Below are 22,273 nucleotides of genomic sequence, written 5' to 3' on the forward strand. Positions count from 1 at the left end.
TCGATCATTTACAAGAGTATTTCATTATTATAAACGGGGAATGATTAAATATCAAAAATTGTTTCACGAAACGAGATAACGTAAATGTATTCCGACAATGAAGTAATCGTGGAACGAGATAACCTTTTGCACGTAATAGTATTTCAAATAACCTTATTATCGAACATGTTCGCGTTCGTCTCTCACGCACGATATAGAATACGATGTAAAATTTTTCAAAAAACGTCTGCATTCACATTTTGAAGATAGAAAAGAGTCATTCAAATTATTTTTAAATTCTATCGAAAATATTACATTAAAAAAAAAAACAGAAACTAACGGCTGTATTTCACGGTTGATAAAAATATTTTGAATTAGGTACGCGTGAAAATGCGCCCTCTACGTTTTTCCATCTATTACGCGTTCCTACGTAAACACGACCCGTCGTATGTGGAACGCGAAGGAATGCAACAACGAAGCGTTATAAAAGCGTAGAAGCCGTACGCGCGATCGCGTTTTCCAGGTGTCGACTTCTCGATCAACGGGCACATAATCGACTGACTCCGATAATTCTCTGGCCCCTTATCGTTTGGGAGCCGTTTATGCCAGATTTTCCAACCCCGTGCACCGTAATTCGATTCTGGATGGATTTCAACCTTTCACAATGTCAGACTCTATTCCAGTATTGTGCGTGACGCACACGCCGGGGGTTTTAGATCGATATCGCTCGTGGATCATGTTACCTTTTTCGAGTAATTGGTAATTTAATCTGGCTGGCGCGCGAACGCATATTTAAACGTTTCGACCCGCGAGCGTCTCTTCGGTTTAATTTTTAAACGCGCTTAACCCCAATCCCACCGAGACACGACTTCGGGACACATATCAAAATTTAAGTAACAATCGGAGAGACTTTAATCGAATAACGAATGACCATCGAAACTAATCGATCGAACAGTTATTATATTTTACTTTATTTCTTGTAAAACCAAACCTAACCTAAATCTTCTGCGCGCCTAGTTATCTTCCAGACTATAGTATTACGGTCCCGCCGTGTCGCGATAAAAAAGACCAAAAATAACAGTATCCAAACGACCGTGGATACTGTTTCTTTATTTTCTTTTGTTTTTAATGTTGCGGTAACGTTCGATGCGAAATGACCTGCGATTTAAGCAACTGCAATGCGACCGTGCACAAAATTATACAAAATTGTAGCGATCGTGCCGTGACTCGACGAAATCAAACGCGACGGCGTTCTTAACGTAAAAACCGTCCGACCTTCCTTGCATAATTACGTACAACAAAACGGATGTTACGATAAAATAATCGATCGCTATCACTGAACGATCACCGCTATCTCGCCACTTATGGTCACTCGTGCAATTATTGTTCCGTACGGTGACGAGATAATCCGAAATACCGATAAACAAATCGCTCGTACTTCGATATAAGCGAGAATCGATAACGGTGCAGCGATAATATCGCGACACTTCGTCGATCGCGTAAGGACAATCGTTACCAAATCCTTCGGGAGACGTTGGACGCTCGTTGAAAATTATACAAGGCGTTTGGCCACCCCTGGAAAAGATTTTAATGGAGGATTCTAGAGGCGAAAATAAGACGAAAATCAAGAATACCAATTTGTTGATGGAGGCTTCATTAAAAAGATATTAACAATTAAATTCAAAAATTTCAAATCGTTCTGGAAAAATTATTTTCAATTGTGGGGGTCAATTACAACCATTTTTGGTGAATAGACATATCCCCAAAATCCTACGCATTTTCGAGAAGAAAATTCAAGTAGGTGCTGAAAGTTTTGGATGAAAAAAAAGACTTTCGAATCGTCTTGGAAAAATTATTTTTAGTTGCAGGGGTCAATTGCAAGTATTTTTGGTCAACAGACATACCCCCGAAATCCTACTCAGTTTCGAGAAAAAAATTCCTTACTGAAAATATAATTTCTGGCCAGAAATGTCTGCTAGAATTTTCATGCGAATCTTTAAAACACCATAACTTCTGAATGGATTGGACGATTTTAATGTTTAAACAGGCAAAAAACGCGTATTTTGATGTAGAATATGTAGAAATTCCAAAAATATTTGAGAAGTTGTTCTTTGTCCTCGTAAAATAAGAAAAACCACATAAAAATGGTCCAATTTTCAAACGGCCATAACTCCTATAATAGTGAATGTATTTCAATGAAACGTTTTTCTGAAATAGAGCTTACACCAGTACCTACAAAAAAGTATTAGATAACTTTTCTGTAGGGCGTCAAACAAAATTACTAAAAATGAAAAAGGAATTTATAAGAAAAATCGACAGGGAGTAAGTAGGTGCCTAAATTTTTCAACGAAAAAAAAAATTTCAAATCGTTCTAAAAAAAAATATTTTTAGTTGCAGAGGTCAATTACAATCATTTTTGGTCAATAGACATACCCTCGAAATCCTACCCACTTTCTAGAAAAAAATTCGAGAAGGTGTGAAATTTTTCGACTGAAAAAAAAAAATTTCAAATCGTTCTAAAAAAATTATTTTCGGTTGCGGGGGTCAATTACAATCATTTTTGGTGAATAGACATACCCTCGAAATTCTACTCAGTTTCGAGAAAAAAATTCAGAATGGGTGGAACTTTAAATGTTAATAACTTTTCAACGAAGCCTCCATTAACAAATTGGTATTCTTGATTTTCGTCTTATTTTGGCCTCCAGAATCCTCCATTAAAGTTTTTCCCAGGGTTGGCCGAACACCCTGTATAACCTCGATAGTTATTCAGACCCTTTTATATTTAAAATTCTCAACAGTATTCCGGACTATGGTTGCACGATATTCAGCGCGTAGTTTCCATAAAACTTTCGAGATGATATTCGACCGACACGATTGAAATGCACATGCGAATAATTCCCGAATATCCACCGGAGACTTTCACCTTCGACAACTTCTCAACCTCTCGGCTCGCCACCTCCCGGGGCAGATCGATTGAACTACTTTCATCGTTCGCGCGAGGCTGGATAAAGTTCAGACCTCAAAACTCGAAGAAAAGTGATTTCCTTTCGCGAACGAACCGCGATAAAATTCTAACCGGGTCGCGGGATTTGCGGAAAAATTTCTACGTCTCGAGCGCGTCGTCCTAACCTGCAAATTTTTTCTCCGAGATATTCGAACGAAAATAATTCACCTGACTCGTGCGAATGCTCGCTCTCGTTTGCAGAAACAATGTTGCTCTAAACGGTTCAATTCCATCTTGTACTAGCTTTTTCTATTGTCAGCTATAAGATGGACGTAACTCGACCAAACTGCACGACTCACCTCGTACAGTAAAATTCATCACGCTGATGCGACGGATAACCATAGATGGCAGAATGGGAGCATAAAAATTCCGATGCTATAAGAGAACTGTAGGATAATAGAAAGAGTATCGAAACTTTACGATGGATGTTACTGTTTCGTAGAAGCAAAAGAGTAAAATTAAGATTTAAACAAATAATTTTGAAACAATGAAATACTCTTTCAAATATGTTGGATTTTAAAATCCATGTACACGTCTAAGACTTAGTAGCTCGTTTTACCAACAAATCACCCTCTAATTACACTCTTAAATGATAAACTTGTATCCCAGATCCAATATCAGCCTCCATACTCAATGGATAATAACGAATAATCTTCTTTGGTTTTCTACAACTTCTCTTTCTAAGCAGACACTTATAACCTAATACTTCCTCATTAACAATAATTATGATAAATACCTGCGACGAGACATTTCTTTGGCAATTAGTTGTGGATTCGACTACGTTAAATTTTGGTGACATACCTGAAACAAAAAGAAAAACTCCAGTTAGCGACAAAGAACAATCCCAACTATGAACAAAGGTGGAACTTGGTGTTGGAAAATTATTTTTGTGAAAAATAAATGTAAATAAATGTCTCGGAAAATGTATATTTTCCAAGGTATTTTTAAAGGTTACATAGAAGAATTACAAGGCATTAAAGCAAAGTTTAAATTTTATTTCGTGTCTTCCAGATCCAAGGAGAACGGGAGGTATGGACGTAAATGCAGGTATTAAATACAGGTTCGTGAAAGCCGAGAAAATGCCTCGTAACAGCTGACACAGGAGCGTGAGACGAATGACGAAGAAAATATTAATTACACGAACTGGCGCGGCCACTTGGCTGGAACGATGAATCAATGCCACGGGAGCACGGAGTTTCTGGTATGCACTTGAAACGTTCTTGCGCGTTACGATCAGCTGGCGTTTCGTAATAGTGACCAATATATCGGCCAAGGTAGTCATTCTCAGAGAATGTTGATTTAGAGATCGATTACTCCACGTTATCGAGCAACATTGCATTACCATAAATTGAGAAAAACACGCGAAACAACGTACTTCCGTTCGCGGTACTGTTTCCACTCGTAACAAAGAACGTCGAGTTTCGACTCGACAGCCCTAACCTACAATAGACAACTCTATTTTCCGAGACTACTGGCACTCATACGCCACGTTTCAACGTTCCAAAATATACAAACGGATAAAAATTAATTATAAATAAAATAGACGCAGTTGTCGTGGTTAAAATGTAAAAATATAGCCAGTCACTAGAGATGGGCATATTAAAATAAAATTGCAAAATAATATTTATATAATTATTATCTTTGATTAAAATGGCATTAGAAAAGGATCAGTCGATATTTTACTTCCACGAAGCGAGAAGCAAAAGAATACGTACGAAGACCAGTTTCGAGAAATTGTACGAGAACGAAAGCCATCTATTGGACAAGCTGCGATCTCGCGACTCTTCTCAACCGACCGGGCGTTACGTCCTTGAAATTTCAAGTGCACCGCAGCAGGATGGCACTGGTTCAAGGGTATAATGGTTTCTTACAATAACGTTTCTTGTACTCATTAATCGATACGCGAATGCGGCGACGACTTTTTTCCCCGACTTCGCGAAGGCACCTTGAACTCTTTTGAAGATTCAAAGCAATTACCACTGTCCAACATGAGGATAAAACTAGAATATTATTCGTGCTACGATAAACTGTGATAATTCGATCGAAATAGTACCACAGTATTTTCAAGAACGGTTTTCAAACCACAATTATATTAAAATCTTCAAATCAGGACGTACCTTTCGAAAATAAACTTTGAAAATTTTGAATATAATTTATGAACTATGTAAATTTTTTAACAGCGACACAGATAACCTGAAACTTCTTCACTTGCGAATACTTATCACGTAATGACGTTCTATGTAAAAAAAAATGCTCTCGGCCTCCTCCATTTTTCGCGGCTGTTCTCACGCATCGGCTGGCTTCTCTAATCCTTTCCAAAGCACTATTTATAAATCTCCGATACAAGGTAACCCGTCACAACCCAACGATTCGGTTTGGTCCGGCTAAGGTCCCGTTTACACGGGGCTAAATTCGTTATTTCGGTAAAAACGCGGCGCAGAAAGGTCGCTTTTGAATAGAATATTCTCAAGGACGTCGTTCATCTCAACTCGACCAGACACGTATCCAAGGTGAACCGCCTAATTTTAGCAATAACTGCTTCACTTTTTCCGACCGACGTTTTCGAAAGAATTCTCGAAACTCGCTTTCGATCGCTACCTTGATTCGGTGCTCCCTAAAAGTGGGGGTACGCGACCCCTAAACAAAGAAGAAAAAGGTGAAGGATACAATATATTTAAAAATTCTTCCCACACTTTCCTTTGAGGATGACTTTCAAACAACTTGGAAGAAAAGATATCATCTGTGTGGGTGTAAAAATGAAAAATCATCGCTGACGCGAGTACGTGACGTTGATCTCTCACGAGAAACGGCGAGTCATACGTACAAGCGACGCGTGGTGACGAACGTGTCGAGTGGACGATAACCGCAAGATGTCGGTCGTAGCGTCGAATTTAAGTCGAACAAATTTTTGTTACGTTTTTCTAAACTTCCAAATACGATAGAACCTCGATTACTGCGCGAGATCCTCGTTCGTTGCGCGGTGTCGACGAGTGGAGGGGATTGGTCGCTAAGCAACAAGTAGAACTGGGCGTGAGAGTGGGGATAGACGTTGGTTGGATCGGTTAACTCGATTATCAAGCCCGAATTCTACCCAGATTTCCTGCAGTAGTCGAGGTTTTGGCGCACTCGAAATATGCAAAATGTTACTTTTGAAAAGAAAAAAGAAAATTTGGTATTTTCATCGACGAGCAATTAACTCGACACGAACTAGTAGTAACTGTAAACGGGCGATCCTCTAAGGATTGCACACTATTGCATAGTATTGCATAAGATTGCATGGTTTCGCGAGGTCGATGTATGTGTCGCGCAAGCCTAATGAATTCCTGCTACTCGTTATGTGCGCGAGTCGCGTTTGAATCCGTCGCGAACGTGATTTTTACGGCCCGCTTGCTGCGACTTACTTAACCCTTGTTACCAGTCCCTCGCCACTTTCAACTTTGATCGCCAAAGGGCGAACGAAAGAACAGTAAAATGAAAATAGAATCTACCCACGTAAATCTTTTCATCGGTACTTACAGAATGAATGCATTTTATTACGGAGAATTAACAATTCCAAGTGTATCTCTTGAATTAATATGCGTTATCAGACGCGGTGATTTGAATCGTAGACATTGAAACGTAACGTGACGGTTCGTAGCAATTAGGCACGCATGAGTCAATCACCGGAAACAGCTCGCTGGGTATAATACGCTCAGGATAAAAATTACTTCAGAGACCATGTAATTCCAGTTTGAAAAATTTTCGCTTCGAAACAACCGGATAGAAAAAGTTCCAAAAAATACCAGAAACGGAACTAATCGTTTCGATCGTTAGTAATTGATGAACCGTAACAACGTTGAAATCCTTGCGATCGATCGTAGCGAAAGCTCGTATGACGTCACCTCGTAAAGCGACTCTATCGCGACTGTGAGTGGGCGTGGATCCGTGACGTCGAAACGATGACGTCGACGAGGCTCGAAACGTCACCGAGTGGCGGTGGGCGGCTAGAGTGGGAGTAGGACGACGCGATCAGCGAGCAGAGGAACGCCTAGGTGGTGGGGACGTGCATCGAACGGACGAAGGGGAACCAAGTTTGGCCACCAACCTCATTTTTTCACCCTCTGTTCCTCACCCGCCGCGACCAGAATGCTCTCACGCCCCTAGCGCTTCCAGACGACAAACGGTCGGGGGATTGAACGAGGCACAGGCCGACGAACCGCGGCCATTAGGCCGTGTCCACAACGACGCGAAACCCTCGGAATAATTTCGTTGCTCGAGCGACACTTCCAAAGCTATGTCGAACCGTGTCGTTCGAAACTCTTTGTCAGGTCCTCGATCCCCAAAGTTTTGTAATTTTTGAAACATTCTTTCGGTTAGAAAAGGTTAATAAATTACCGAGCTTGTAAAATTAACGACGTTAACGACTGAAGAATTTTTTTTTAAATTTCGATCGGGGAAAGTGTATGAAATGAATAGGCAGGGAGAAGTATTGAAGTTTCTAGACAACAAAAATTAATAAAGAGCCGAAGGGGGGAGCTGCAAGCTTCGATGGCGGAGGCTTTACGTTTCGCGTGTTCGGGCCGAACGAATCGAATGATTTTGTTCGTGTACGGTTCCCGTCCGTTCGAGAGCCATTGGAACGAAAGAAGTCACGGCACAGCGGGTGCTCAGGTGCTCGTAAAATCGATATCCCAAGTAGGACAGTGGGTTATTCGGCGAACGACGATAAGAGGTAACCTCGAACGAGGGATCGCAGCCGATAACGGGTAAGAACCGTCGACGAAGAGGAGAAACAACTCCCCGGGGTGACGCGTCCAGGAATAAACGGTCGCGGGACACGGGAATTCGCGGTAACGCGGCACAGACAAAGGGGAGATAAATTGCACGGAAATTAAAACTTTCACGAGCGCGACGCGATCCCCGAGACTGCGAGAACCAAAGCGTTCGTGCACGCGAAACACCGAAAGCGCCAGCTGACTGCGAGCGACACTTACAAAGAACTGAACGGACCGTCTGAAGTCCCCTTGATAAGAAAAGTGGGGAATACCAGGATTCGTAGATATTTTTAAATATAGTCGCTTGAGCACTTCAAAGGGACGCGCCGCCAACTACGAGGAATCGTCTAATTACAAAAATTAAAATTGTTCACTTTATCACTATGATTATAGTATCGATGGATCGGTGGGGTTCTTGCGATGAAAATGAGCCCAAACACGATATAAATCGGTCAAGTTTTACTAGTAATGATTTTGATTGAATTCATTTTAATTTTTCTAATTATTCATAAATAAATATTAATAGACTTTTATATCAACAATTATCTTTCATCTGCTATGGAGAATGGTTGTAGAATGATGTTCCCCTAGATTGCGTCACTCATCGATGGGGCCCTCTGTCTAGAAACTTTAACCTCCAAAATGGCGAAAAAGCCACGCCCACTGCTATCGCTGAGTGAATCTAACGATAAGCCTTTAACATTGATATTACTGGCAGGATATATCAGTTACGAATGAAATACGTTTTCAAGCTTCAGGGTACATACTTGTTTCACTGTCCATTATACCCTGAAACGGAATTAACCCTCCCCAAATTCGGCTGCTAACAGCATTACGTTCTCCCCTCGAGAATCGAACTTGACGGGAGTCCCGCAGACATCGACGATCGTTAAGCAAGGTCAGTGACATCGGTCGTCCACCCGTCTGGCGTCGAATATCTTTTTCATCGAACCAGGGGCGGACAATTCTCGTGACTTTCGTGCAAAACCGATTCCCCGATACGATCTAGTCCGATCAACGAAGGCTCGATTTCAACAGAACAAAACTAAATGGACAAACATTTGACAGTCACCAATCCTCTTTACAAATAAATTTCTGTTTACCTGGCGTGCCACACAGTTTTGCGTGTCCTGGACCTTAAGAACCGCGAGACACGGGTTTTTACATGTCTGGCTGGAAACGTGTTAAACATCCGTAACTTCAAGCAGTCGCTTACCTGGAATCAGAGAATTAATTCTTTATGTACGCGCAACTAAAACGTAATTCTATTTTCGAAATACAAAAATCGGCCACCGTTACCGCCATTTTGATTCGCGAACGCATGTTTATCGTACGATCACGCAAAACTGTTAACAGCAAAGTAAACAGAGCACGCGTTAAAATGTCGGGTCCGTAAACGATGTTTCGTTGCTACGATACGTGCCTCCTAAAAGGGTTGACACCTTTAAGACGATCGATGCTAACAACCTCAGACGTGCCACGGTCGATACAGAAATTAATTTATCGGGTCATACTAGCTTACACTAAAGCTTTTTCGAACTATCTATCTAAATAAATTCTCCAAGGAGTCCCCTTAATTTTCTGTGCCCGACAAAATAAATAAATGTCGATGACGTTGTCGGAACAAGGCAGATGGTACTCTGCGTTAGCGCTCGATTCGTTTCCAAGGAACGATTATCTTGTAATATGATCTTTCGTATCGTTTTACACGAGACGACGAGCAAAAAGTCGTCGGAGTCGCATGGACCCTGGTGGCGTTCGAAGAAACTAAAAGAGCTCGGCACGCGATAGGTTAACAACGTTTCTCGATTTACGAACTCTACGGCGGCCAGGACTACGGAAAATCAGGGCGTAGAGGAGAAGGAACGATGTACATACTCGTCTCTCCGTATACTATTAAACGAGACGAGCGAAGCCAGTTAAAAATAAGAAACCCGTTTAACAGGTTTCGAAATCATCGCGCGAATTTCACGGGAAATACGCGAGTCGATCTCGGGCCGCGACGAGGACGCCGCTGGCGCCCGTTCGTAAGTCCCCGACATTATCGATTCTCTCTGAGAGAAACAGGGTAGGACAGCCCGTTAATTAATCGATCGCTAAGCGGTGGGTTGTTTCTTCGTACTCTCTGCATCTCGACCGATAATACGGTTCTTCGGGTCTTTTCTCCGCAGCCGTACGAGCAACGTAACGTCTACACGTGTATCGATCAAGTTAATTATAAACGACGGCCTTCTGGATACGTTATTTCCGTGTAATCGCGACGCGACACTGTCAATCTTGTCGTGCGCGGCCGTGATTACTGTCTAAATTTTATTTACGTACGAGATATTCGTGGATCGGGCTCGCGGGCAGCCCCTTCGAACGCGAGTACACGATGCAAGAAGAAATTAGCGGGAAAGCGTGACACGATCGGGTCAGTGTTGGTCGTTACTCGATTAAAAGTACAGTGGAACCTTCGTTGCGCAAACAATTTGCAAGACAAAAGCGTTCTCGTACGAGAATTTTCACATAATGGAACAACAAGCGATTAACACTTTATATACAATACTTAATACGTTGCCAGCCGGCAGATCTTTGCGTCACGCTGCATAATTCGCTTGCAAATACACACAATAAGCTTACTTATACTAACCGTACGGAAGTTCTAATCAAAGATAAGCACAACGGGTGCTAAATAAGAGTTTATTTTCGAAGGATATACGTATTTAAGATCGTTTACGTTGATAGTCTTATGTGGACTCTTTTAGTGTAAAGTATTTAATTGGGGAAAAAATAGTTTTTTTAGTAACGTTACGTAGAAATTAAAACCAGCAAAATTTGCTCGGTAAATATAACAACTCGTCTTGGTACAAATTCTGTTTTACGAACCACGAAAAATCTTTAACTCGGATATAAATTCAAGAATTTATGTAGTACGTGACGAGGAAGAAGGAAAGGCACGCGTGTATTTGCTATTCAGATTCAACCTGTTGAGCTTAACATTCGATGCGTCACCAATGGACGTATACTCGACGATTGGTAAATTTTTATTTAGACATGGAATTTGCAGTCGTTTTGCATTTTGCCTATGCAACGGACACGGTCGACGCATGGACAAATATTTAAGATGATCTTCCAGCTTCGTAATAGGGCTTTGTGGTGTTGCAAAGTTTATGCGGAAACCTATTCGACTCCTTGGCGTGTTTGTGAGAAATGAAACGATCTTTATTTTGCACGAATTACAAAGTATTATTTGCTCCCCGGAGACAGACCTAAATCAGAGATCGACAGTATGTTTAACGCGTTAAAAAGGGGCGAAATACTGACTGTAACGAAGAAGATAATTATCAGACGTGGTAATTTTCGCGCCACGTCGATACACGCGATGTATGGTGGTCGCAATATGCAACAGATGTTCACGGAAATTCTGAACGTTTCCATATTGTTTTAACGTATCAGTCGTGCATGATTCGATTACCAGGGTTGTTTCAATAGCTGGACCAGTGGACCAATTATTTAACTAGCTTTAGAATTTGTAGTAGAACGACAATTACATATAAACACAGTTGATTAAAATTAAACAAATTTGTTTACGGGAAACGGTATAGTAATGTTTCCTTGTACGATTGCTAAATGAAACCTTACAACTGTAACGAAAAATATAGGGACGACGCCATTGTTGTCTAACGCGGTGGATGTGTAAACGAGGAAAATGTTGAACAATTTTAATCTATTTATTGCTAAGATTTCTAACACGATGAAAGGTGGTGAAAGAAGAGGTGGGATTACGAGCGAACCTTATCTTTCTCTAACCAGCATTTTGGTCGAAGGAGCCAACCGAAGGTTAAGAAAATGGCCGACCACCGACCTTGATTTTCATTCCAAAGAAGTTCCAGCCGATAAGGTCACGTTCCGACAACGAATCAAGGGGAAGAGGCATGTCTGTTGGGTTTATCGCGATGTTTGCATAATACCAGTGGTTTCGGATGACGAAAACAACGCACTGTTTGCGCGTGAAACATCATCCACGCGGTCATGTCTATCGCAAACGAAATGTTACGTGGGTGGCCAGCGCCGTTGAACAATTCCCTCTATTTAGCGGGACAGAAAATGACTAGAAACTAATTAAAAAATTCAAAACTACGTAATTCGAATTACAAACAGTTCGTTTGAATTTATACGAATTATTTGAACACCGATGTGGCTAGGAAACTTTTCATATTAGAAAGTATTATTCATAAATCTCCGTAACAGTCGGGGTTATCGAACTGTGTACACTATAGCGGATCCGATTCATGCCTGAAACAAAAAAAAACTTGTTTTCTTAATTTTTATGTAATTACACTGTCGATGAACTAAAAAATAAAAATATAAGAAAAATGATACGATTTCTGGGACTTCAAAAAGTTTCGATTTTAACCGACAAAATTATTAAACGTTTTTGCAAATGCTTTTAGTTCATCGACGATAGTTTTATTTAACTAAAAACTTTGATTTTAATATATTAGCATTGCACGGGGGTTAATATAGAACGACGTATACAGGGTGTTCAGCCTGGGAAAAATTTTAATGGGGGATTCTAGAGGCCAAAATAAGACGAAAATCAAGAATACTAATTTGTTGATGGTGGCTTCGTTAAGAAGTTATTAACGTTTAAAGTTTTACCCGTACTGAATTTTTTTCTCGAAAGTGCGTAAGATTTCGGGGGTATGTGTGATGACCAAAAATGATTGTAATTGACCCCCGTAACCGAAAATAATTTTTCCAAAACGATTTGAAATTTTTCTTTTTCGTCGAAAAATTTAGGCATCTTCTCGAATTTTTTTCTTGGAAATGCGTAAGATTTCGAAGGTATATGTATTCACCAAAAATGATTGTAATTGACCTTCACAACCGAAAATAATTTTTCCAAAACAATTTGAGATTTTTTAATTTTGTAGAAAAATTTGTCCACCTTCTCGAATTTTTTTCTTGAAAATGCGTAGGATTTCGGGGGTATGTCTATTCACCAAAAATGATTGCAATTGACCCTTGCAACCGAAAATAATTTTTCCAAAACGATTTGAAATTTTTTTTTCCCGACGAAAAATTTCACACCTTCTCGAATTTTTTTCCAGAAAGTGAGTAGGATTTCGAGGGTATGTCTATTCACCAAAAATGATTGTAATTGATCCCCGCAACCGAAAATAATTTTTCCAAAACGATTTGAAATTTTTGAATTTAATTGTTAATAACTTTTTAATGAAGCCTCCATCAATAAATTGGTATTCCTGATTTTCATCTCATTTTGGCCTCTAGAATTCCCCATTAAAATTTTTCCCAGGGTTGGCCGAACACCCTGTATTTGCTGCTACGTGAAGATTCACGATGATACAACGCACACAAAAAGTACAGATTGCGTACATAAACAAGTAACTTAGGTTAGGATTCTTGTAGCGACAATTAACGATGCTATATCGGTACGATAGGCGAGGATAAATGCCTGCACACGTGACACAAAAAGACAGAAGGTGACCACAAGAAGAAACTTCGTGGAGCAACAGGCTATGGCCCCGTTCAACGCGAGACACGCGTAAATTGAAAAGAAGCGAAAGAAGGGCGCGGGCGTGAAAGCGAGAGTAGCCGTGGCGGTCTATTTTTCAAGAGGTCTTTGTTTCTTCCTCCACCCTTGTAAACCGCGGATGCGCTTTGTCTCGCGATCGCGTACAAAAAAACGAGACACCGCGACGTCAACGAAGAGATGTATTTCGTATCCAACAAAGAAAAAATTGTAACTTCTCGACGGAATAAATGTCACGAATAAACTGCTACACGTTAGCTAGAATCACGAATTATCGTTATCCAGGAAAGAATATCGCCCAAAGCTGGTTCTAAAGAATTTCGACCTGTAATTTCGATTCTACGCCTGGCTCGTCACCGGAGAAACATTATCGTGTTCCAGATGTGTTTTTAGTACGACACAATGTTACATAAATGTATTCCACGAGGTCGTTGGTGGTTCGCCTCCGTGGCTGATGCGGATCAGTTTACAGCCGCGCTCGGGTTGCGTCTCGCCGCGACAAGCGGTTGCTTTGTTCGACGATCTTTTCCTAAAACCTGCTCCGCGTATTGAAGTGTGGGCTAAATGTCCGGTCGTGAGTCGACGATATCGAATACGTGGACGGGATGCACGGATCGGGCCACGAAACGGACGAACGTTGACCGTTCACGCGTTCGTGCATTTTGGCGCACGAATTTTAAGGTTAGAGTCACACGAGCGTCGAAACGACGTGAGTTATGTTTTTCCTTGTCTTGCAATTGGAAACAACCAAGATAGACATAGGAACGCCGTACAGTGGGCTGGATCGAGAATTTTTTAATATTTTTCTGTGCAGACCGTACTTTGATATCTTTAATGGTTCAAAAGTTATACTAAAATGTCATTAAAATTTTTGATCTGGCCCACTGTGGCGCAAGTCTTGTCAGTCTTCGTTGCTCTCAATTGCAAGACCAGGAAGACCATAGAAACACACGTTGTTCCCCTAACCTAAAAATTATTAAAGTGTCCAGAACCGCTGGTCGAAGTTACGAAGCGATTTCTGTTTTTCATAAATTAAGAAAGCTCTTTGTACTCGGATGACAATAAATTTCCCCGATAACAGACGGGAGAGTGCGAAGAACTGTAATCGAAGAAGAGAAGCTGAATCATCCGCGATTTCGGCGGACGGCTAAAATCGTAGCTCCGTCTAGCCGAGATAGTAACTTGGTCTCACACGTGGACGTAGTAAAAAGAAGCGCTTCGGGGAATAATCTCCAGTTCGAGATAGGCAGACAATCCCTTTGCTTCTCGTGTTACGTACGCGCATGGCCGAATCGCATGCATATACAGGGTGTTCGGCCACCCCTGGGAAAGATTTTAATGGGGGATTCTAGAGGCCAAAATAAGACGAAAATCAAGAATACCAATTTGTTGATGGAAGCTTTATTAAAAAGTTATTAACGTTTAAAGTTCCGCAAGTATTGAATTTTTTTCTCGAAAATGCGCAGGATTTCGGGGGTATGTGTATTTACCAAAAATGATTGCAATTAACCCCCGCAACCGAAAATAATTTTTCTAAAACGATTTGAAAAATTTCACACCCTCTCGAATTTTTTTCTCGAAAGTGGATAGGATTTCGAAGGTATATCTATTCACCAAAAATGATTGTAATTGACCCCCACAACCGAAAATAATTTTTTCAGAATTAATTAAAAATTTTTTTTTTCGTCGAAAAATTTAGGCACCCCCTTTGTCGATTTTTCTTAAAAATTAGATTTTAATTTTTAATAAATTTGTTTGAGGCGCTACGGAAATTTTGTCTAATACTTTTTTGTAGGTACCCATGAGCTCTACTTCAGAAAAAAGTTTCATTGAAATATATTCACAATTGTAGGAGTTATGGCTGTTTGAAAATTGGACAATTTTTATGGGGTTTTTCTCATTTTGCGGGGTCAAGGAACAACTTTTCGAATATTTTTGCAATTTGTACATATTCTCCATCAAAATACGCGTAGTTTGCTTTCTTAAACATTAAAATCGTCCAATCCGTTCGGGAGTTATGACATTTTAAAGATTTGCATGAAATTTCAGGGAAGCATTTCCGGCCTCACATTAGATTTTCGGTAAAGAATTTTTTTCTCGAAAGTGGATAGGATTTCGGGGGTATGTGTAATGACTAAAAATGATTGCAATTAACCCCCGCAACCGAAAATAATTTTTCTAAAACGATTTGAAAAATTTTAATTTTGTCGAAAAATTTCACACCTCGAATTTTTTTCTCGAAAGTGGGTAGGATTTCGGGAGTATGCCTATTCACCAAAAATGATTGTAATTGACCCCCGCAACTGAAACTAATTTTTCCAGAACGATTTGAAATTTTTGAATTTAATTGTTAATAACTTTTTAACGAAGCCTCCATCAACAAATTGGTATTCTTGATTTCCGTCTTATCTTGGCCTCTAGAGTCCTCTATTAAAATTTTTCCCAGGGATGGCCGAACACCCTGTATGTATGTACTCGTTATATCTTTTTTACACTCTGTTTTCTCTATAAAGAAGCGTCGAATACTGGATCGAAACCGAAGAGGCGACAACTCTGGTCCCGGCACGCGACAAAAAAGCTCGATTCCGAGAACCACGCTCGGCGTCGTCGCTTCGTGGAAACGTAAAACGGGGGCACGTCTGGGAACTTCTACGTTTTATCGAAACGCTCGCTTAAAATCGGACACTTAAAACTGTAATAACTCCGGCACTATTTGTTTGTTGATTAAATCGCACCGGGCGTCGTTACAATTCGCTTATATAACTCCGTTATATAGGTTAATTTAACGAGGTTTGCCCTAGGTGGCGCTCCGCGCGGTGTATTTTGTTCTGCCTTAATAAACGAGAATTTTAATTAAATTTTTGCTCCTTTACCCCCGCGAACCGAGTTTCCTTGTCGCTTACTCGCAGGTCGTAAAGCAAGAGGAAAATTTCCGACGGATTTACAGTGTATTTGAACGGAGAAGGACCACTCGACGGATCGTTTGAAGTCCTCAGAGCCGTCGATAGCTTTTTTTATCATAGCAATTTTGTCTCTTTCTCTCTTGCTCTTTTATCTGTTTCGAACACGGTGGCGTTCGCGGGACGACCGTGTCGCAAAATAAACGCGATCGCGACAGACACGGGGGTCTATCGATCGGCATTCAGCCGATTGTTTCGCGAGTGTTTTCTAAACGTTCGCTTTATTCCTCATCTTCCGCCATTGTTCTTTGTTGTCGGTACATAGGCGGTTGTCACGATCGCGAATACAACTGGTCACGGGGAGTGTGTTTTGCACGCTCGTACGTTACAATTTCGCTTTGCTTGCGCGCCTCGTGTGCGATTTCACTTCCGCTCGTGTTTTTAGAAACAGTACCTCTCTTCTTGCAAATCAGATCGGACAACCGGGGTTTTACACGCTGCTTCGCGCGGAATTTGTTATTTCGTTCGAGTCCTGTTTACAGTACGTTTGTAAAACAATACGCGACGCGCTTAAATCGAAAGCAAGACCAGCAATAATTTCAGCGAACTATGTTTTAAAAGCAGCTCCAGTACGATTCTCCGTCGCCGTCAACTTTACACGATAAACCAGCCTTGGAAAAACAGCACGCATAAAGAGAGGCAAAAATATGTCAAGGTTGCAGATCGATTGGTGCAGGATGGTTATATCGCGAACAATTAACTGGATACATTCAGCGACGAAGCTGATTAACATGTTTACCATCGTTGGAATAAAATATAGAATCACGGCTGTAATCGACTAGTTTTCGGGGTTGGTAGGTCACTCGGAGGGAAGCCATTGTAATGGCGGCGCGTAGTAATACGCTAATAGCTCGAGATCGACGAGATGAAATTCGTTCTCGAGTTTTTGGTTAAATCGGTCGCTTCTGACGTAAAATTTCGGTGTCTTGTTCCACGGTGGATGGATCCATTCCGAGTATCGTTGTTACGCGATAGCAACATCCAATATCGACGCCTACGATCGGATCTGGTTTACCATTTCCTGTTATGTACATTGCATTACATTGCATAACGGTGAACGATCGGAACAGGAAGCGAGGAGTGGCTGTACGCACAACGCAAAGCTAATACGAGAACCATGCGCCGCTCCTTGTTACCTGCGATCGCGTGTCACGCAACAACAACATGCAGGTCAATAGAAAAGTATTACCATGTAACAGTCGCATTTATCGGAACGCGACCGATAAAAGTGTCGTTCATGAAGCGATCGTTCGCACATCAACACTGAATTTTTAAAGAAACTTGTTACATCAGTCTATGTTTATCGTACGTTTCTCCTTGCATTTCTTTAAATTAGCTTAAAGGGCGTCGAGCGTCGCGTGTCTTTTTACGGGAAAATTGTTTCGGAATAAAGTAATTTATACCATAGGATATTTCTCGCGCGTCGACGCGGCTAAATTTAATATAAGCGTTCGCATAGGTGAAATACGACGAAGGCGTAACCCGATGTCCCGCGTAAACTAGACGCGCACGTGGTCTTGTAAAGCGAGACGCCAAGGAGATAACGAGATTTCTGTTCAGAAAAATCATGCTTCTCTATGTGTGAGGAGAGGCGGGATAAATTCTCTGAACTTCGAGCGAGACGAGTCCAAGGATAGAAATATCAAGTGTCGCGATACAAATTGACTCGACGATTTCACCCCGTTTTATTCGTCCCTTTCTTCCCTCGTCTCTCACCCCCACTCCCCCATTCCTACCTTTCGAACGAACAAAGAAGTCAGTTTCTGCTTACGTGGCGAGTAATAAGTTGCTATCACGAAACGCGGACAATTTGCGTCGTCGAGTCGGGTTGCACGATATTAATCCATTTTATGCAATTTTATGAAACGTACACCGCGATAAATGGGACTGCGCCTTCGTGGAAGTTTTTACTAGCGTACGGCCATTGACGACCGGCGCTTCGGAACCATAACGTAATTCTACTCTTACAATAAGGGGACCTTAAGATTTTCGTTATTTTATCTAAATTCTTATTTGATATGTTATAGATTATTATCAAAAAATTCTTTTAACTCTTTGGATCAGGCTGGGATCAAAAGTGTCCCACCATTTTGATGCACCGTGATGCATGGTGGGATATTTTTAGTCCCACCTCGAAATATTGCAATAGCTGCATGCGCATAGGTTTATATTTCGTATTCACTTGTGTTGGCAACATTCAACATGCCAATACAGGTTTATCGTGACAAATTTAATTCAACTGTTACTATTTTTTTATGTTTTTACATTATGTGATACGTTTATTAACCCCTCAACGTTCATGCCCGAGTTTAACTGCTTTGAAAAACTGTATTTATTTAATCTAACGGTTTAAGGAATAATAATATTTGTTTTCCTTCAAATTATACGTTAGATACAATAAAGAAAACTGATCATTCTTGGTTAACCCGAAAAATATGAGCGTTAAGGGGTTAATAAAAATATATCAATTTTGTTTAATTTAAAACGCAATAAAATCTCTATGCAACATGGGTCTACTATATTATCTGAAATCCTGCGCCGCAAAGAGTTAACCAAACTCCAAACCAAATTAGATCGAACAATGGAGATCCTACTGTACTTTACAAAAGTATTCCGCGACACTTTTTTTGCGAGAGCAATTAATAGACGCCTAGTTGCGTGGGAAACGTGGAGCGCGCGAAACACTCGACCCACCCTTGTTGTATCTCTTTTTCACGTTTGGATCGTGGGTGCTGGTGACGTCACACATTTTTCCGAGAAAACCGACCGACGCGGGCGGCAATTTACGGAAACGGGAATAACGTTTATCGAGCGAATTCGATCCAAGGGTGTTCTCTCGGAATGCCAAAGGCCAGTTGACCGGTTCGTCGAGTGCGCACAAGCAATGAAAAGCCAGCTTCTTCCTCGATTTTTCTTTATCGCGAATACGGCTCGCACCGGTGGCGCAACCGATCGGTTCCCCTGCGCCTCCCCCGGGTGTCACAAATATCGATTTTTTAATGATTTCAATTTGTTTACGCGTTGTCAACGTATCCCTTAAGGGGCCATTTTACCTTCTAGGCAAGAAAATAAAGGTGTTTATGATTTTTTCTTGACGGGCTATTGAAGAGCGATTAATTCCGGGTTTTGTGGATATATTTATTATATATTTAACTATATTTACGAATTTTTGCAACGCATAATATCCATTGATTACGCAGTTTCACGCGTGAACTTAGATCTTTTCAAAAAAACGAAAAATGGTACGAAAAGGTACTTAATATTTTCATATATTCGGTTGCTTTTTTGTTGATAAAAGGAAAACTATTGCATATATCGCAGTTATCTTAATTTATGCTATAGAGAGACCAGTTCTAAAGATACTGCATAAATTTGATTTTGATATCTTGAATAGTTTTCATGTTACTGTCTACGCAGTGTCGAGAAAAACAACTTCAAAGTTTTACGTCCAGTTGTTATACCTGGTACATTTCAGTAGGCTATAACTTCGTTAGTTTCCCGAATTTCAATTCAATATTTGAACTACATACTAAAAGAAAGTGCAAAAAAAAAATTCGATTTTTTTAATCCCACAAAATAGAAAGACCCTTTAACATTACCCCCATACCCCCATACCCCCATCAACCCTGGTGTTTCTAGGATTAACGCTCGCTTCCAAAGTTCGTATTCTATTCGTTGTCCTTTCCGAGCGATCGGTTTGAGGTCAACCAGTCGCCAGAGAAATTTCTCTACCTACCCTCGGTTCAAGATAGCTACCGATATTCGATCATACAGAGAGGGATTACTGTATCAACGAGAATCTATAGAAATTCATGATTTCGACATGTGTCACTTGCACTCGACTTTGTATTTTCCCCGACATTTTCGTAATGTCACATTTTCATTGAAAAGAGCGAAGTAAAATAAAAAGCAAACGGGGAAGTGTCGCAACGAGTGCAGTTCTGTTTAACACGATGATAACGCCAGACCGTGAATCATATTACGTGTATAACATTTCCAAGAATGACGTAGATGTACAAGATTGGTCAGTGCGATAACTTCGAAACACGCGTGCACGTGTGCTCGTGACGCCAAGTTTTATGCGATAATTGCTTCGCGGGTCCCTTCGCAAACTTTGTCTACGAAGGGTGCACTATATTGTCACTTTGAACTACTAGTGACATAACTCGGAAATGGGCGAACGCGTACGAAGAAACAAAAGTCCAACATGCGGGACACCATTTTTTCGTACGGATGGTTCCGTGCTAGAAATCAAATTCGCGCCATTGCTACGTTGAAACGTACTGGACAGCCTCGAGCCTCGCGTACATTTTATCGAAGCACAACCGTGCGCGTGACTGTCTACAAAATATATTATTAATGATAGTAGATAAATAAAAAACTATGTAATCTAATCTGTACGAGCATACTATATTTTACAATTATATTACGATAAAATGCAATACTTTAAAGCAGCATGTCTCAGCAACCGCGAGCGACGCGCACACGTGATCCATAGTGCAGGTTATTCAGGATTCCACCCTGCATAATATATCTCAAGGGCAAGGTCATCGATGATGCATAAACTTTCGTAAATAACCACCCAAGAACTATTTTTTTATATAGATTATCATACACGAAGAGGACGAGAGGATCGTAGATTTTCCATTTCCCAAAATATGCTCGCGCGGACTATATACAACAAAAATTTCGTGCAAAAAAGAAACAGAATCGTATCTTTAAACATTATTTATATTCCCTCGAGCGTACGAATAAAGCTTCAGTGAATCTGCTTCACAACACAACTAGACAAAGGGAGACTTTACAGAGGCTCTTTCTTCTGGGCTTGAAAGGTGAAAGGTCCTTTAACAAGCATCGACCGTCCATGGCCATTAACCTGTATAGTTTTAGGTGGTGGTGTTCGAGCCACGAATCTACCGATAACACACGGGACGTATCTGTACGTCCATCTAGGACGACTGAACTTCGCCGATCAAACAAGGACCGGTGCGTTCTCCGCTCGACGCGGGTCGCTGCCATAAAGACGAGGATCGTCCGAGAAAGAATGCAGGCCTGCTTCACCGTGAAGCCTTCCGGCGGGATGTGGTACGCCGTATCGTCCCTTCGGACGGTCGGGGGGTTTAGTCGCTGGTGAAGTAAATGCGGTCGGGGCAGCGCGGAAGCTTCCCAAAGGAAGAGGCTCGCGTATAGCGAGAAAGGACGTCTCTCTGTTGGCCGCGCGAGGGTCCCGAGCAGAGGGATTATTTCGAACCGATGGGCAGAGGAGGTCGGCAGCGGCGACGGCGGCTTTCGACGGGACGCCAGAGTTCGTCGTCCGCGCACACATGTATTTCGATGCGTGTAAAAGCGTAGGACGAGCAATTTGTGCGCGTAGAGGCGGACGTTCGTGCGCCCGCGCGCACGGATGCCACTCTCGTACACACCACACGTAAAAACGAATACATATATGTCGGTATATACACGAAGAAGCACCGCAGCCTAGGCGAGGGACACGCGCGCGTTACGCACGGCAGCTGCAAATCCAACCAACGATCGACCCTTCTCGCCAACGCGAACACACTCGCGGGTCGCGGTAAACACGTCCGTTCGACGCGTTCTATCGAAAATGGCTTGGTTGTTTTTCAATCACTCACCTGAATCGCCATACACATTGAATATGGAAGGTACGGTGGGGCGTTCGTTACCGAAATCGCGACTCCGTAGACGACAGAACACACTCGAGGTCTCGCGCACGTTCGCACGCCAGAGAAGCCTACGGACAATAGACGGAAATGGCGGAAAAAGGCCGCGAGGTGGCCACAGTTGTACCGTCGCACGATTGGCTGCGCCGCCGGCCGGCGCCACATTCGAACGTTCAATTTTTATTTAACCCCTTGACGTACGATTTCATTACAAATAATTTTTCAAACATAGTATTCAATTTTATTTAAATATATTCGTACAAGGAATGGCCACGAAAAAGAATAGATTTGTTTTACGAATACCTCGTGAATGTAAAAATGTGTCGATTATAATATATGACTCGATGACCAGTGAG

At 41.4% G+C, this 22,273-nt stretch overlaps 1 protein-coding gene across 2 annotated transcripts in view; it reads right to left on the reverse strand.

Moving 5' to 3' along the window:
• Positions 1-21,998, reverse strand: part of LOC143349478 (PRL-1 phosphatase-like) — a 47,905-nt gene extending 25,907 nt beyond the window's left edge. The window contains exons 1-2 of one of the 2 annotated variants that reach the window (XM_076780783.1): positions 21,870-21,992; positions 8,841-8,953 (exon numbers count right to left, since the gene is read on the reverse strand). The gene's annotated coding sequence lies outside the window, so the exon portion shown is untranslated. Of the gene's footprint in view, positions 1-8,840; positions 8,954-21,869 lie in introns of both variants that reach the window. The other variant, XM_076780790.1, reaches the window with a different exon arrangement.
• Positions 21,999-22,273: the final 275 nt, after the last annotated feature.

Source organism: Colletes latitarsis, chromosome 2, assembly GCF_051014445.1.
Source record: "Colletes latitarsis isolate SP2378_abdomen chromosome 2, iyColLati1, whole genome shotgun sequence".
NCBI classification, from domain to species: Eukaryota; Metazoa; Arthropoda; class Insecta; order Hymenoptera; family Colletidae; genus Colletes; species Colletes latitarsis.